We start from the raw sequence: 18,831 nt of genomic DNA, 5'->3' as shown, positions 1-18,831 counted from the left end.
ATGTGGATCCAGCACTGCTATATGCTTGCTATTACAGTCAGATATTACTTTCTAGGCTTGGATTTCTTACCAATTTTATGGATGAAAAGTTAAACAGCATGGTGAAAGTTATACTGCAACTCAAAATTGTTGATACACCAAGTTTATGTCCAGTTTCCAATGTGTTTCCTTTCTAGATTCAAATAGTGTGTGACAAACTCAAGATTAAATCACTGCATATGAATAAATTCATGGCAGTAGTGTACTTTCCCAGAAGGAGATGGGTTCTTTGTATTTTGGGATTTTTCTTTTTTCTTTTCTTTTCTTTTTTCTTTTCTTTCTGTCTTTTTTTTTCTGTTTGTTTCTTTCTGGTTCATCACCTGGAGCTTGGGGCTTGAACTCACGGAGCACCAAGCTGCCTCTGCAGCCCTTTTTATTATTTCATTTTCTCAAACCTGCCATCCTCCTGCCTCAGCCTGCAAAGGAGCTGGGATTGCAGGCATGCACCAACAGCTTCAGATCCAAAATGTGTTCTATAGAAGAGTGTTAGACTCCCCATATACAAAAGGAAAACATTACCTTCCTTAAAATAGAGTGTTTACTTAAATTATCTTTAATAAAGGTAAATCCCAAACTTGAGCTAAATGCAGTGCTATACAGAAAGGCCAGGCTAAGGAGGGGAGAGGGATATACAAGGACCAGCACTTCCCCCAGCACCAACTAACTCTCAGTTGCTTTGCAAAACAATTAAAGGGTAGTGACTGAAAACAACAGAAATATTCACTTTTTCCTTTATAATTTACATGTCAAAAGGAAGTACTGATATGAAAAGTCTACCTTATGAAATAAAATTTTAATATAAAATGCTCATTGTCTTTCTCAAATAAGAGGGTAACTGCTACTTCTTTTAATCAAATTTTAGGAATGGGTTCCAAAATTAAGTGGAAAGAATGTTCCAAGACCTTTACATTCTAGATAACTCACAGACAGCTCTGGATAACACCTGGACGGGTCTTCTGAAGGGTTTGCTATGAGGCTGCAAACCCTGCAGGCCCTGTCTCCAGACAGGAAGCTGGGCTCTGCAGAGGCCCAGGGACAAGAAAAGAGCAGCACTGAGACTGCCACACTCCCCTTCCTCTATCCGGTCAGGAAAGCAGGTACCTCGTCCTCCACAGGAACATCCCCAGGTTTGGAAAAGAAGAGGCAGCTCTTTCCTCATCCTTGTCCTGGAGATTGGGCAGGGAGGGGCACCTGCAGTTGCAGTCTACAGCAGCAAGACGGGAAGAGACAGGGATGCAGTAAGCCCCTGCTTACTGCTGCTGATAAATATTCAGCACATGGCTAGTGGGGGGGGACCATGGTTTATAGGGCCTGCTGATCTCAGTAATGGAAATACCTTCACCAGGGCCAAATTCAAGCTACCAATATGGATGCTGTAAATGTGTAAGGGAAAGAGGCCTACAGCAACACTCTACTGGGCAATATCCTTCAGCACAAAAATGCAACAGAGTCAAAACAACATTGGGTGCATAAATATTAATCAAATGCATCAAAAGAACTAGGAAGTGCTAAGTTTTGAGTCTCTAGTACATTGTTTTTAATATAATCTATTTTATGATCCACTTACCTATTGTTGTAATAACAAGACCAAAACTGCCTCAGCATTTAGCAGGCAGCGCTTTCAAGTGAGGACAAGCCAGGTATGTGGATGAGAACTTTCCTGCTTCCTGAGCCCAGAGGTAACACTGGTGCTCTCTCTCCACAGGCAGCATCTCAGTGAGACAACACTTCGGCTCAGGACCAGAATCGTGGATCACTTTGGTCCAGGGGGAACACAGCTGCCAATTTCCAATGAAGGCTTTTGGGACAGGAAGGGGCCAGGGGGAAGAGAGACCTGTACTACGTCTGGAAACTGAGCCACTAGCTATGAAGAAATGCCACCAATGGAGCTCTGCAGCAAAGCAAAAATCTATAAAAGAAGAAAAGCCAGAGTAAGACCAGGAGGTCTTTGTCACAGCGAGAGTTTCTCCAGTAACAGAAAAAGACCTCTGCCTCATATGTTGCTTTCCAAACTCAATTCTGGGTAGAAGAGAACTAGCTGACTACCTACGAATTCCTCTTCTTCCACAGACAAGCTGCAAGGCCAAGCGACAAGAGGGCACTGAAATGGAAAATATGAGGATGTAGACTTCAATGGAATAGAAATTTTGATAACTTTTGAAACTGACCAAACAACTATCAAATTTGCCCAACATGTTGCTAAAAGACAGGGGAAAGTGAAGAAAGCATAACTGAAAATAATTGCTGGTGATAGAAAAATAGGTTACATGCTTCCTGAGTTGAAGCCTTTAGACAAACTAGTAAAATATATGATGAAGGTGGTATTATTTAGAATATTCTGTTAAGTATGCCGTGGCTAAGAAGAAATGTTAAAGGTAATTTTTAAAAAGATGAGCAGCTTGCTATTTTAAATACCGATGTTGATGTCATGCAAATGGTCCTATTATTTCCACATGGGATTTTTGTCAATCATAGATTTATGTCAAATGCCAAAGAGCTGTAAAATGCTCTAAGTAAGTACATCGCTATGAGTAAGAATAGTAAGGCTGTAGTTACTTTAGAGTTGACAAACTGGTTTGATCCACATTATTTCATTTGATTCCAGCAGAAGGCCTGCTAGGTAGGTAAGCAGACATTAATAGACACATTGTGTAAATATAATAAATAAATATAAATATAAATAATAAATAAATATAATAAAAATGAAGCTGAGAGAAACTGATATGCTTGCTTAGGACCCCAAGTTTGAATATGCTCAGAGGCCTACATAGTCAGTTATCTAACCTGCCTATCAATTATATCCACAAGAACTACATGCTGTAGGACTATTTTAAATGCTAGGGCTACCAGGCACATATTATGTTAGGTGGAACCATTAATTTCTGTAATTTAGACTCAATTTTCAGGAAAATTATTGTAAATATAAACAACTCAGTTTTTGTTATTCCTTTATTAACAAACTCAGATAATGGTGACCATGTGTTAGAAATTATTTCAATGGTTTTCAAATATTAATTCACTTGGTCCTTAAACCAACTCTGAGTGAAGGGTCTATTATTCCCAAGGAAGATATAGAAGCAAAGAGAAGTTCAGTTTTTCCCCAAAGTCACCCAGCTACTGAAGGGCAGGACCAGGATTGAAACTCTTGCAAAAGTCTGGCACTGCTGTCTTGTCCTTCAAAACTATGTTTGTTGTGCTGGCATCCAATGTATGAGCAGTCACCAATAGAATTACCTTTCAAGATTGTGTCCTGAACTGCAAGTTCAAGGTTAGAGCTACATTTTATTCTCTAAGATGCTATAAAATTTATTATAGCAGGTATTTTAGAGATGTTAAATTTTTCAAAACCTTGAACAGTCTATAGTCTAAATGTTTGTGTCTCATGGAAATCTATGTGTTGAAATCCTAACCTCCAAGAGGATGGAATTAAGAGGTGGGAAAATTAGGTGGGTGAAGGCTTCCTCATCATGAATGGGACCTATGTCTTTATAAAATAGATCCCAGAGAGTCATTCCGGCTCTTCCGTGCCAGGAGACAATGAGAAGATGCTGTCTACCAGCCAGGAAGGAAGCACTCACCAGACACTGGGTCTCCAGCACCTTGATTCTAGACTCCCCACCTCCCAGGACTGGGAGAAATAAATGTCCCTTGTTTATCAGTTTTCTAGTTTATGGTATTTTGTTACAGCAGCCTAAGGAGGCTAAGACAGCAGGCACTTGTCTTGCCAGATAGGGTGGTAACAGGTTGTGGAAACAGAACCAGAATCAAACAAGTTTGAAGGTGCAGAGGACAGCCCAGCGCTGAAGCAGGAAAAGCACACAGGTGTGTTACTGTCTGTACTCTGGAGAATGTGGGTTTATGCTGCATAGTGCTCGGAACACAGCCAATACCTCAGGGATATTTGCTTCCCTTCACTTCCCTGTGGTCAGGTAGTAACTCTGGGCTCAAACACATGGGTTAGCCAGGCCCAAGTTCTCCTTCTGGTTATGCTACTTATTCTTGTGCAAATGCCAAATGATCTCTCTGGCCTTGATCCCTTGCTGAATGAAATTTAAAAACTGGAGCACAACTTCTAAGGTCTTTTTTAGAATTCTGACTCTACAGTGTCTAGAAGACCAAGGTGATTGCCCTTAGAGGACACACAATGCTAAAGGAAAGAACACAGGAAGGGCTTACAGGATGCCAGAAACAAATCTGTGTCCATCAGCTCTGAAATCAGAGTCTTACGTACTTCTGGAAAATGTTTTCAAGCTAGCCTAAGTAACACAGCTTATGTGTGGAATAAGACACAAAATTGAAGTGGAGTGTTAAGAAACTATAGAAAGTAATTTCTGAAAAAAAATTGTTATACTTCATTTAGTTGTAGAAATAATTAATCAGTAAATACAATATTGAAACATTTTATGATTTATTTTGATCCTGAACATTATGATTTTCATCTTATTAAAAACATATAAAATCATATGGCATATTAAGTACTGATTTTCATGCTTAAGTTTTCATAAAGAAGCAGAAACAAAAATATCTATATATTAATGTATTCCCACAAAATAACAAATCAGTATTAGCAAGAAATCAGCACAAAGGGTTTCAAAAGGTTTTTACAGTCTGTGCCTCATCTACCAGTCACAAAAGCATCTTTGAACGGGCAAAAATGGAACTTATGTCTTTACCAGTTTGTCAAGAATAGAAAGCATTAGGACAGTTAAAATCATGGAGTATTTCATCTCCTCTCTTTTATTTCTATCCAATTACTTCACCAAAACCTACTGATGCTCTATCATTGAAAACCAATGGGTTGGGGGTGGAGGAGTAGTTTCTTCCTCATTTTTGTCCCCGATGCCCATAATAAAAATGAGAATAAAAATATATGGTCACACACATTTGTAATACATATAAATCAAAATTAGCCTGAATTACATAATATAATAAACACGACATATTATGTTCTAAGATCACTAAAAAATCCTAACCAAAAGTGGAGCCTATTTATTTAAACAAAAAAAAATTTTAAAGGAAGATGGGAGAGGACTCCAGCTTGAGTGGCTGTTGGGGAGCCGCTCTAATACGGGCTTCAGACTGACCACCCTCCGAGGTCTCAAGGACTGGCTGGCAGGCCGGGAACCTGTCCATCGCTGTCAGACCTGGCGTCAAAGTTCTGAAATCGTTACGGCTGAGGGGTGGTTTCGTACCCGGGAAAGGACTGGCTCTGTGTATGGCAGTCTCAGCCATGCAAGGGTCCACATAAAGTCAGGGTGTAGATCAATGTCCCTATAAACCTCTTAACGTGGGGTCCTTGCTCTCTAAGGGGGAAGGGGTCCTGTAAATTCAGGCCTAATCAACCACGTCTGGCAGCTCCTCGCAGACCCTCAGATACCGCCCTGGGCAGAGCTCAGAGCAGACTGGACCCAAGACTGACAGTAGCACGCGGTACAAAGCAAAGACCAAGCTGAGGTCTGCTTAGCTACTGACAGTGGGCATCTGCAGGTGACAAGGCACGGGTCATAGCACAAATGGCTCTTATGTCCCAGAAGAAAAGACAAATCGTACTTTCAGGGAGTGGTGGGCCAGGGCTCAGGAGTGTGGCTGTTTCACTTTTGGTGCTCCTCTGAGAACACTGCTCAGGCCTCCTGAGTCCCTCTCCATCCTCTGGGAGGCGGGGCTGGCAGGGAAGTTACAGCTAACACATGAGTTGTTCTGTCATGGAACAGACATGCTGTCCATTCTTTTGCCTTCTGAAAGGGCATAGCCTCAGTGACAGTTTCCACCCAGGACAGCTCAGGGAAGGCCTTCGGTGGACCAGAAACTGCTAACACTGACCTAGCTCAGTGACCTTGAGTCCTTATGCCTGGGTGTCCTTAGTTTCACTTCTCCAACAAAGCTATTAATAACCAACCCACCTACCCATCCAACACTCATACTCCAAATTTAAACATCACAGTCAAGGGGACAGTGCAAAAGAAATCGTTACTATTTATTGTGCATTTATCTGCCAGACAGTGCCTTAGGCACTCTTTAGTCAAATCTGATGCCTAAACACAATAAATAAGTTATACAAGAAAAAGAGACAACAACTGATTCAGCTGGGATTTTATTATAACTGCACTTGATCTTAAAACCCGTGGTCAGGCCGGGGATTTAGTTCAGTGGTTCTGCCGCCTGCCTCGCAAGGGCAAGGTCCCGAGTTCAATCCCTGGTACACAAAAAAAACCAAAAAACAAACAAACAAACAAAAAAACCCATGGTCTTTGAAACTGGGTAACTTTTCCTTTAATAGTTGGCTGTTAATATCTCACAAATCAGGTTCCCTGGACAAGGAACTGACAAAGCAAGGCATCGACTGAACAAGGGACTATGAGAACACACCCTTGGACACTGACTTGAGACAAAGGAAAGGGAGTAAGGAAGAAGAGGGGACAGAGGTATAAGGAAAGGCAACAGGAGGGATGGAAATGGTCAAAACGTTGTACGCGAGTACAAAAATACCAGCCTGGATCCCAACATTTGGCAAAATTAATATGCATTCACAAAAATGTATCTGAAAAAGTAAAACAAAGGAGTATAAAACAAACAAACAAACAAAGAACATAATTATCTCTGGCTTTGGGACTGTGGCTATGGGCAATCCTTAAAACCTTGAGTCTAATTCTAATATTGACTTCAATATTTCAGGCAAAACGGAAGTTCAAAAATACAAAACTGTACCTCAAAACTTTCCATAGGAATAGAGTATGAGTACAGATTGTAGGTTATTTAGAAAGGAAATCCAGTAAGGCTCCACAGAAAAGGCATAAACAAAATATCTGAAGGAAAAAAGTCTATTTTCTCTATTATTTAAACTTCAGGTGCTAATGGACCATTCTCATTTCCTAGTGATTATAAGGGAATGTAAAGTTCAGCTATACTATCACTGAACCATCCTAAAACTACAAGCATTATATTTAAACACACAAAAAAATATTATTTTCTTTCAATGTGATGGAATAGTGGGGAAAAAGTGGCTAGTTCTGGAGGGGAGACTGGAAGGGAAGCACCCAGTTATTGTGAAATAATCATTATGTCATGGGAACAGATACCTGTGCTTGTACCATGGCAACCGAGATGCCCTGGAGGTGTGTGATTGTCCCACCATCTCTGCTGGCTCCAAGGAAACACATTTTGCTTCATGATTCAAATTTTTTAAAAGTGGAAAATGTAATTCCAGAGGTTCTTGTTAAGTTGATAACGAAGATGATGATTCCAATTAACCCACATTTCTCACTAACTTTCAAGGGCCACCCATTTTTGAGCACAAAGGGATGTTATTTTCCTATTTTCTATAGGAGATGAAACATCATATGCAAAGAAATTGAAAGAATCATTAATTACAGTTTATATAAAAGATGACAGAAAACTATTAGAAACGCTTGTGATTTCAACCTTTTTGGTTCACTGGGTCCATCTTCAGAAAGATAAAGATCACAAATAGTAAAAGAGCTTACTTATATTTGCCAACTGCATTAAAAATAAAGTCATTATTCTGTAATAATCACTGTGCCTCAGTGAACAGTAAAATTATTCTTAACAATTCATTTGTTTTACAATCTCTAAAACACCATGGCTCTAGTTAAATTGCTGTACAATAACCTGATCACTTAAATTTAAATCAGTCCTCTACCTGCAGCATGAAGTATCCTTTAAATGTAGCCAAGTAAAGTAAAACATTTTCAATCCATGCACCTATTATTACCATTTTATTCTTTGCTGGCTATAGACTCCCTTAAGACAAAGTGTTTATCAAAAAATTAAATTGGAGGATTTACTATATGGTGGGATATTATTCAAGTTTCTTTTCGAAGTTTAGTAGGAAAAACTGAAGTGTAGGATTAACATTCCTGAAAGAGTTATCATTAGCTTCCCATCAATAAAAGGTAAATGTGCACTTTTAATGAAGATGACTTGAGACCTTTCATCTATTAGATGGTTTTCTTCAATCATTTCCTATACTGTTACCCTCATCAAAAGAAATGATCCAGATGAAATAATATGCAATAAGCTATCACTGATGGCACATACAGAAAGAATGATCACATCAATCACTAATATCCTCATCAAGTAAAATCGGAGGGGTGAGATCCACCTGGTAATAAGTATCTCATAACGCCCCATGCTATGGGCTAATTACTCCCATAGAGTCCCAGAGGCCAGGACTCTAAGCACTTCAGTAAAAGAACGGCAGTTTAAAGAAACAGTCTCTGAAATTTAGCTCTAAAATTCAAGAGTTTATCAATCGTATAACAAAAGGGAATTCCTATCTAATTTTCTGCAATAAAATAACAAGTTCATTAATTGCTCCATTATTAAACACTAAAGAGCAAAGTGTGCACTCCCAATCAGAAGCAAATGCTGCACACCTGTTGGTAGTAAGGCAACTAAATTCCACCATTACTTTTATAAAAGAATTATGGGATATTGTAAGTAATAAAACTAACAATGCTCTGCACATGTAAATGTCTTTGAAGCAAAACTCATTCTATAACATAGATCAAAAACACTTAAGTGATTGTAATAAGGGCTCAAAGGACAATTATTAATCTGTGCACCTAAATCTGTGCCCAACACTAAGCAAAACAGTCTCTGGAAAAGGGGCTTAGAGAAGAATAAATACATCTAGTGCTCAGGAAAAAATGTTTAAAAAGCCTGTAGCTCTAACGTGTCAGGCAGTATAATGGGACACTGCAAACAAAGCTAAAATGCAGAGAATCCCAAGAGCCAAGAAGCCAAAGACTAAGTAACACAGGGTCTTCATAAGAGGATTTTAAAATAGGTTCTGATGGATGTGTCCACATAAATCTGCTGAAACACAAGAGATGAAACTAAAGACACTCAAAAAAGGTTACATTTTACCTCATAGGACAGTACGAGTTATTACTGGAGAAGCCTAAACATCTGGAAAAAGATTGATTTCACAAAGTCTACTGAAAGGAAATTAATTTAGTAGCAGTTTGCAGAAGGCTCGACTTTGTGGAACTAATGCCAATAACACCAGTTTATTAAGAAAAGACCAGATAAACTGCATGGTGTGGCACACAGCCGTAATCCCCGCTACATAGAAGGCTGAGACGGGAGGATCCAAAACTCGAGGTCAGCTTGACTAAGTTAGTGAGATCCTGTCTCAAAATGAAAAAGAAAAAGAGCTGGAAAACCAGCTCCATGGTAGACAGCTTGCAAGCATGTGTGAGGTCCTGGATTTAGGACACAGTCCAGCCCCTCAATAAAAACAAGAGAGTGGAAAGCAAGACAGAAAGAAGAGAGGGAGGGAAGGAAAAAGAAAGGAAGGAAGAAAGGAAGGAAGAGAGAGAGAGAGAGAGAGAGAGAGAGAGACAGAGAGACAGAGAGACAGAGAGACAGAGAGAGACAGAGAGACAGAGAGAGAGAGGAAGGACAGACCAGCCAAATAAGTAATCCAGATAATGGTAGGAATAGGGAAACTTATTTCCATGAAACAAATTATACAGACAACATTATTCTTTGATTGATTTTAATATGAAAAACTGAAGGAAGATTTGAATTGTGATAAAAGTTCAGTCACTTCTAGCTACAGTCTCTAGCTAAAAATATTCTGAGAAATCCTCTGTCACAGGCATATAGAAATTCATATGTAGTTGGGGTATAATAGTAAATGGGATATAAACAATTCCTTTCTAAACTACAGGTGACTAAATACATATAATGGCCAGCTATCATTAGGTGTCATCTTTATTTCCCTGTATCTGTATAGGCCCTGGGATACAAACTGACATATGAAAGAACAATGTGTTCAGTCTTGAACTGGTATTTTTAAGTTTCCTAAAATCACCAATGTGGTATATAGAAGGTAATATATTCTGCAAAAGTAACTCCCCTTGTAGAATGTGCTTCAGTTTTTCCATGTAGTAAAATAAAATCAATTTAGCATTCCCCAATGTCTGCAAGAAAGTCTTTAAACCAATTAAATTCACTCTCCCTTCTGCTGATTGTACCTGCTAGTCAATTATCCTTAGCCTATAACAGCCAGTCCTTTCTTTTGACCACAATTGTTCCCTGGAAACCAGATCATAAAACAAATAGCTGTAAGGTGGATTACGCTTCCCCATCCATCGGAATGGTATTATAATGCAGGTAGAGTTTTCAACATCAATCAATGATGACAATGTCAACCATGCATTATGAAAACAACAGAAAAATTCAAATAAATAATGACACACAAATATAAACATTTTAAATAATAAAAATACGTTATGAGTCATCTAAGATTTTTGTGCTGAGGAAATTTTAGAAAGCATTTTGAAAAAGCCATTTTCTGAGATGAGGAAAGAAACCAACGAAGTTTAAATCTAACTCCTAAGGTTTCTCTGCATTAGAGACATCAAACTTCAATTGAGTCCTACTAACTCAAGGGTCAAGGCACTTTACACTCCATACAATACAGCCCTCACCAACCTTACGAACCCACATAGAATGACCATAAATAATTATTACCTGATCATTATAAAAATTAAGTATTACACTATATGGTAAGCATATTCCACAGTTCTGAACATTTCCACGTACTGTACAGATGTTAGAAATATGAGAGACATAATACGTACACATGTTTTAGAGATATCACATGCGGCATATCATATGGTCTTATATTTCTTCAAAAGTCTATTCAGGAAATCTTTATTTCTCAGTCAAAAGGTAAAACGAAAGCATTCAAGAATTACTGTGTTTAAATGTAGCCAGAGTGGAATCTTGTTATGGAGAAATCAGGGCAGTGTTCAACATTCACAAGACCAGGATTCTAGCTCCTGCCTTTTAAAAAAAAGTGTTGGTTGTAAATACAGTGAACAAAAGAGACAGGAGGCCAGCATCACTAAGGTTTTTTTTTTTCAGTCTTCAAGTGCTATGATTCTGACTTCAATTGTCAACTTTTGCCAAGTAAGATTTGCCTTATTCAAGCCCTTGACACGAAGAACAGCCTTGAAGGAATAAAGAAGACAGACAAAAGGCTGCATGGGCTCGTGGTCCATGGAGGGAGGCCACAGAAGCTGCAGCGCATCGCCGTGAAAGCAGTGAGAGAAAGTCTTGTGCAGTGAATCTAAGCCCACAGAGGTGGCTGGCGGAGCACCAGGTGCTGAAGGAGACACAGCGGTCGCAGAGTCAGAAGCAAAGAAAACATGGTACCCAAGTGCTGGGAGGCAGCGCAGTGATTACCACTTAAAGGCCTTCAACCCTGACAGGGATGGAGAGGAGAGTGACCGACCAGGTGTCTGCATGGAAGATGTGCTCCTCCCAGGTTCTTAAACAAATCAAGATGAAAACACTGCGGGGAGTTTGAAAGCAGATGATTTCAGTCACCCCCACCCTGTTATCAGCTTTCTAAGAGCTGTAGCTGGAAAACGGCTGATAAAACCAATGTACTAATCTCCCCTGCTATGCTTTGATCTGGTTTTCTGGCAGAAGCAGGTATTAACTACTCAAAAAAGGAGAAAGGTCTGATAAAGTGCAAATCCCCATAGGCAGCCTGGCCTCAGCTCTGGGGCGCCCCTCCTCAATCAAAGTTTAAAGCACTTGCAAAACACCTGCATGCTGCTGTTCCAAACTCTGAAACTCAGGCTTGGCGAACTGTGATTTTGATACTGTTGGTTCTCTTCCAAGAGTACTAATGCATCATCTCTAGGCATTGCTGTGAATCCCTGGTACATTTGACTGGTTTGGTCACTTTATTTGCGACAGTTGTAACACATGCACTTAAAATTAATATCAAACTGAAAGGTATACTTGAAATATATCAATAAAAGTAATAAAGTAATGAAATTATTTTCACTCTTTAATATAACAACTCAATTTCCTAATAGCTCAGTATGAATGATAATGTACTGTTGCATATGTTGATCACAATGGATTCTCCACATATGCACTAATTGTGAACAAATAAGTTAAGAACTACTGGAACTATTAAACAATGGATTTATTTTGAGTGTGAAGTTACAGACAGTAGCAGCTGTTCACAGAAAGCAATCATACTCAAATCTGTGTGAAGCACCAGAACCTATTCTATGAAAACCAAAGTTCCTCCTTCCTAATGGAATTCTGCAAACCTGTAAACTGCAAAATTAGTCAACCTACTGATCCACAGAACCTAGAATATGAGCCCGAACTGCTAAACCTTTTGGAAATGCAGTCTAAATTGCAACATCTTCTGCTTTAATCACTTTAAAATTGAACTCTAGAGCAAAACATGTGCAGGTGTCATGGAGTAAGTCCTTCCGGTTTAGATGCAGGAATGTCTAGGGTCATCCCCTGAGTACACACATGGACTTTCCAGGTAAGAAGCATTCCAGTAAGAAATCCAAGAAGTACCCACTAATGCGAAAGTAGCAACTCAGCACTAATGTCTCAAAAGCCCCACAATGACATGGATTTTACAAGTCCTCCTCACACTGCCAAAATAAAATTATCATTCAACAAATAAAAGGCAATATTATGAAGTTATGCCCTCTATTTCTCCAAATACATACACAGAGATAAGGCAAAGTAACTTTTGTATCATTACTATATCTTGCTGAATTTACTACCGTAAGAGTGAAAACGCACAGAAATTACTAGATGGATAAAAAGATCAAGATTCTATTATGCAAATTTTCTCTCTTCACAATCCTTAAATTCTAGTTTTACAAGGTGATTAGGTTAAAAATATTGGCCAACAGAATGCCAAGTTTAAATAATGACCAACTACTTCCAATAAGCAAGATGACTCCAAATTACCAAAGCACTTTTTGATTTTATTGTTTTCAGTTTTCTACAGCACAGAAAACAGGGCTCATTTGGTCTGCCTGCACATCATCTGTGATAATTTAAAATTTAACTTGACAGCTCTTTAAGACACTAACATTTTCTAAAAATCATAAAAGGATAATTATAATTTGATATTTGCTAAATACACTATGGGTCTCTAAAGATAACCTGGTGTTAAGACACAATTTCGAAATGCTTTTGAGAGCACTTTACTACTTCTACTCACCTCAATAAACTGCTTCCTGGGATTTATAATTCTTCTAAATAAATTCATAATTATGTCACAGTTTCATGGACAATGATCTACAGACTTAAACACTGGAATTCGCATCTGGATTTTTAAAAAATCAGGTTGCTGTGCTAGTTATAACACAGTCTTAAAAATATTTTTACTATTGGTCCAATCAAATGATTCACTAATGCCTCCAAAAAGTAACAAGATTGTCTCACTATTAAATTCATATGTCAGAGGAATTTAATCTGAAATTGCTCAATTTGGCAAAGATGAACATCTTTCTGTTCCATTTTGGATGATAAAGAATTCATCAGACAGGTTTTTGGTTTAAGCTACAAACAAAAATAATATAAATGAACATGACCTTTTGCTACTGGTAACATCCAACATCAAAAGTTATTGCATGTAATTGTGTCTGAAAGTACCTTGTGATAGTCAGTCGGAGCCGAGTTATGCCACGTTTCCAGTGTGACTGTGATATGTCAGAGGTTAATGTGTCCATTTCGCACGCATATCCCTTGTGTATCACTAGCACTGAGCAGCATTTAGTACTGCTTCATTTTAATCGCATCAGCACATTTACGATGTAGGTTTTCTCTGTTTTAGAGACAAAGACACAATCCTTCACAGTCATTGATTCCCTTGACTAAAGCTCATAGGAAATGACAGAGAACCAAGATTTGAACGCAAATCACTCTGAATCCAAAGCCCTGTCTTGTGTGTAAAGGCTGCTGAAAGTATTATTTCTCTACTCTTCTCACTATGAAGCTGAGTGTGCAAAACCCTGAGACAGTTAATTTATTTATATTTGTGAGGTTCTCTTTATTTCTTTATAAATAATAGTCAAACTCCATAATGTTAAAAAAGTCAAGAAAGAGTTCAAAGTCAGAAATCCTATAAAGGTGGGATTTTCCACCTAGTGTCTATTTCTTTCTACTGAAAACAGCTAATCCATTGACAGGTGAGGGCAATAGCATTTAATTTTAAGAATGGTTACAGAAATGAGAGAATGAAAAGGTAGAAACACCAAAGCAGAAGTTAAAGGTCCTTGTAACAGTCACTGGGAATAGAGATCAGACCTCTCCACTCTACTGAAAGTCATATATGGGGTGAGTGCGCTCTTAGTGACAGGAGGGAGGTACAATAGTCACTTGGGTGTTCTGGAGTGACACTGAACTACGCAGGAGGAAACACGACAAGACACAGAGAGAGTAAGGCTGGCTTATTTCCGTTCTCCGATTGTTTTCACCCATAAAAAGCAGCAGCTAGACAAAAAGCTTTCTAAGTTCCTTTTCAACATTATACTTTCACAAAGGCTAAAAGATCATTTTTGTACTTGATCAATTATGGCTAAATCTTAAGGTACTTTCATACCTTAATATTTTTTGCTCTGTGATATATTCATTCTTGTTTCAAATTTTGAAGGGACGCCTCATTAAGCCTCACAATGATGGTAATACACAAAATCCATTCTTACTTTGTAGAACTGTTTTATCAGTGAGATGATATATGTAAAACTTTGCAAAAATTCTTATATATGCACATAAGAGATTATTAAATATTTAATTAAATATTTAAATAATTTGCTAATATAAGATAATATGCCTTAACTACAAATGTCAATGTACTAAATTATTCGATAAATACACAGATAAGATGTCCTTGAGGTGATATATATAAAGGTTGATTTCTGTAAGTAATTTAAACATGAATTTGTTTATGCCTACTGAACGCATTTAGTAGGATATCTTATTTAAGGTGGCAGAAATAGTGTCTTTGAACACAAAACAGAAGCTGAAAAGAAAACAAAATCATATTTTTTCTACTTAGCCTTTCTGCCACAGATGGTTTTTATTTGATTATGTAGATTCTCACTTTATCCTAGAAGAGACTAATGACAACTGAAAGGATATATTAACCACAAGAAAATGCCATAAGTATACAATTTGAGGGAAAAAAAGAGACAAAAATGAGAGTGAAGGTATCAATTAGATCCTGGAATAAAGTGCAAATATGTTTACTATACACATTTGTATATTTCTTACTAGAGAGCCATAAATTAGGTCTTAGCTTTCTAGCAATAAAGGTAGCAGGCAGCTCCCAGTGTAATTAAATTCAGCAAGACAATTCCACCAGGAAGAAAACTGATGGATTCCCTGTGCCACCCTGTAGATCTGGTTTGATTTGGAGACAGATTTTAGAAAATATGGAACCACACAGGACGAAAACATTGCCTATCTGTCAAGCTCTCTTCACCCTGTCTCTCTTGGCTCTGGGTGCCAAGGAGTTAGGTCAGAGTATACAAGGTGAAGCTATTCAACAAGGTCACTTAAATGCAGACACCTGTGTTTTAAGAAATCTGAAGTTTTACGAACCTATGTATATGACATTTGTACACTTCTTAATAAACTGAAGGTTCTTTCCTATGTCCAAGTGGGTGTCCCTGGAGTACAACACCACAGAAACAATATCTTTAGAAAAGTTTTTCTAAATCTTCTCTAACTAAAAGACAATGAGGAACCTGCTGCTAGAAAAATCTACTGCATATAGCATGGCACACCAATGTCATGAAAAAAGTTTCACTAACCTGAAAACAGCTTTCTACTCAGACTCCTGCAGAATTGAATTCAAGGAGATACACACTGATCATTTACCTTACAGGTGAGCTTTATAAAAAGAATTTGTGAAGTATAAACCAAAGTAGTTTGTTGGATGGTCTTTCAAATAAATGTCAAAGTAAGCTTATCAAAGAAAAAACCAAAATGTACAAGCAGGTGTCAACTTACCGCACTTTTTGATTGAGGTAACAGTGAAACAGTCATATAAGAAAATGGTTATCTTTTGTCTTCTGTTAAGGAACGGGCACACAAGAGCTCTGCCAACACACTGAGAATCAAGTTAAAGGGAAGAGGGTTTGGAGCACAATCATACGTCACCCTAATGAAATATGTGACCTGCTCCCTCAAAACAGTATTCTTGCTGACCCTGACTCTAGAAATAGTAATAATAGAGACAGATTCTGAGAGAAGATCAATACCAGGGGAGGGAGTCTTTGTCAAGGGTGGACAGCCTAGCTCATAACTGACTCCTGACCAAAGAAGTAAAGGTTGGGGAAAGGACACACATTCATTTCTGTGTGGTTAGAATAACATTCCAGAATGATTTATGGATTGACTTCAGCCACTGGCTTAGGCCTGCATTAATTCCAATCTTCTAGTCCAAACAAATAACTAAAAATATGGAGAAAACTTGCACAAGTATGTGGCCCTTCTCTGGAACTTAAAAACTATTTGGAAAATAAATGGCACAGTGATCCAATTTACTATTTGCTAATACTGAGAATGATAAAAATGGGTACAATAGGAGAACATGAGTACAAATACAGTCCCAATGTTTTAAAAACAGAATAAACTGAGGTTTTTTTTAAAAAAAAAATCTATGAAGCAGTGTTTTCATAAATGAAGAGTCTGAGTATTTGGAAAGAAAAGCTACAAGAATCGGAATCATAGGCAAAGGCAATGCTGTAGTTCTTAATCTGTTCCCATTTGCTTGGCCAAATCTCTCACCGTCCACTTACAGGCAAGATGCAGAAACAAGAGATGATGATACTAACAAAGTAACACTCGCTCTTTTATGACTGGTCTGTTCTCCATGCTGGAAAAATGACTTGATTGTTGTCTACCAGGGAGAAGCCACCCTGTGTAAGGACACAGGACTGGTCCTTAGTCTATTTATTATTATTGTAAAAACTTGAAAGAGAACATAACTAGCCAATACTTATCAAACTAAAAGGCTATAAACAATACTACAAGGAATACCTAATGCGCTCCTTGAGAAAACTGTAATAAAAAACTCTTAGACTTTGATAATGGAGATACATCTAACAAAATTAAATTTATTAGGAACAATGTACACCCTTCGTTCTAACACGGACCTCCTGATTTCTCATGTCAGTGATCTTGCTACATTTCAACATTCATATATCAAAAGAGTGGAGACTTCTAATCAGTAATAAAAAGCAGTAGGGGAAGGGTGCAGAGCGAAGAGGCCAGGATGGGAGGAGAAACAGGATTGGTTTGATCTGGTGTTTGGTGCACTAAGTGCTATGTGTTTAGCTTTCCTGTTCCGTCATTCATCATTCTGAGCACTTAAACGAGAAGTAGCTCACACTGGGAGACCTCGAAAGTAGGACATAACAAAACTGGAAATCATACCCATCCCTGGGGGCACAGGTCTCACGAAACTCTACTGAGGACAAATTTTTAACAAATGTTGAAGGATACCTGCAAAAATTGTTCAGTGCTTAAGCTTATTCTTTAAATATGGTCCACATGGACCGTAAAAACAACAGCAAAAAAATTTACTATCAATCAGACCTTAGATTAAGAAAAATAGAAAAATATTGACTTGTGATCTGTGAGAAAATGGAAAAGCAACAGGTATTCCAGCATTAGACACCTTTAATTAAAAACAAAAAGTAAATAGACTTATTCCCTAATGAATGGTTTTCCTTAGCAGACTGCAAAATTGCTCATCAGTTAAATCTGTTAGGGCAACAGCCACTTTGACAGGGATCAATGCAGCCAGAAGCCAAGTAGATATATATTTTTTGTGATAAGCAAAAGAGCTATTTGCTTTTGTAAAAAAATTTTTTTAAAACTGAAGCCATAGGAAGAAAGTACTACAAGTGTGTTTTGGAACATTCCAGAGAGGCATTAAGAAGAATGCGACAGTGCAACCCCAAAGAGACAATTAAAATATTATTTAGGGTTGGCAGGAATAACTATACAATTTCTACAACACACTCCTCCACCCCAAATTTTAGCACACAGAGAGGATTCTCAGATTATAATCATTGCCTTAATTATTAACAGTGCCTTACATTCTATCCCAAACAATTTTCCAGTATCTCGTGGACAGAATAGTTCTAATTGTTACCAGCAGCCTAGAAAATCCCAACATGAAGCAATAAAGCCTTTCTTAACTACTGACTTATTAGAGAACAGCTTCACTGACCATGTGTGTGAAAAGATTCTGTTGTTTTCCTTTATTATCGGGAATATTTTTTAAAGGTCAGATATCAAGGTCTTTGAAAAATTAACCTCATTCTATCTTCTACATCTGAAAACACAGCTTGAATTGAACAACATTTCCTTCTAAGCTTCTCCTCCTGCCCTCCATCCGAAGGTCCAACTCGGCCTGTAGTGGTTTCCTGGTATCCAGCCCTCAGGTCTGCTGGGTAACTGGGAGAAGGTAGGGAGGGCCCTCCAGCTTCATCCCTGAGGGCTGGCACTTGCCACAAAAACAGCACCGAGGAGCTTTTAAAGGACAGTGGAGAAATTTTAGAACACTTTCTGCTTGATCTTAGGAGCCAGAAAATTTTCAATACCATTGTCCTCTTTTTGAGTTTCTGTCTGATAATTTTACCAAAGAAGTAATAGTATTACCTAAGGAAACAGAAACCTACGAAGTAATTTACAATGATGCAATACTTTCAGAAAGCAATTTAACAAAGAGAGGTGGTTAGTTCCAAAGCCATCTTTGAGGAATTGAAGTCTACAAAAACAATATAACATATATTTTCAAAAACAGGTAAATTTTAAGCAATAACTCAATTGAATGTCTTAAGTATATTTCTCAGTTTTTGAAAATGGTGATCACAAAACAATTGCCCAAATATAATGTGAAGACATGTTATTAGATTAAGACTTCTAAATTTTTAAACCGGATATGGTTACTATTATTTGAAAACATTT

The 18,831-nt window shown here is 37.9% G+C and overlaps 1 protein-coding gene across 12 annotated transcripts in view; it reads right to left on the bottom strand.

Moving 5' to 3' along the window:
- Positions 1–18,831, bottom strand: part of Ptprk (protein tyrosine phosphatase receptor type K) — a 520,627-nt gene that overhangs the window by 273,934 nt on the left and 227,862 nt on the right. The gene's annotated exons all lie outside the window — the stretch shown is intronic.

The sequence above is a fragment of the Heterocephalus glaber genome, unplaced genomic scaffold, assembly GCF_053883595.1.
Source record: "Heterocephalus glaber isolate CG9 unplaced genomic scaffold, H.glaber_assembly_v1.0 deba00001550, whole genome shotgun sequence".
Lineage (NCBI taxonomy): Eukaryota > Metazoa > Chordata > Mammalia > Rodentia > Bathyergidae > Heterocephalus > Heterocephalus glaber.
The sequence above is the reverse complement of the archived record's forward strand: the minus strand, read 5'-3'. Positions and strand labels throughout refer to the sequence as shown.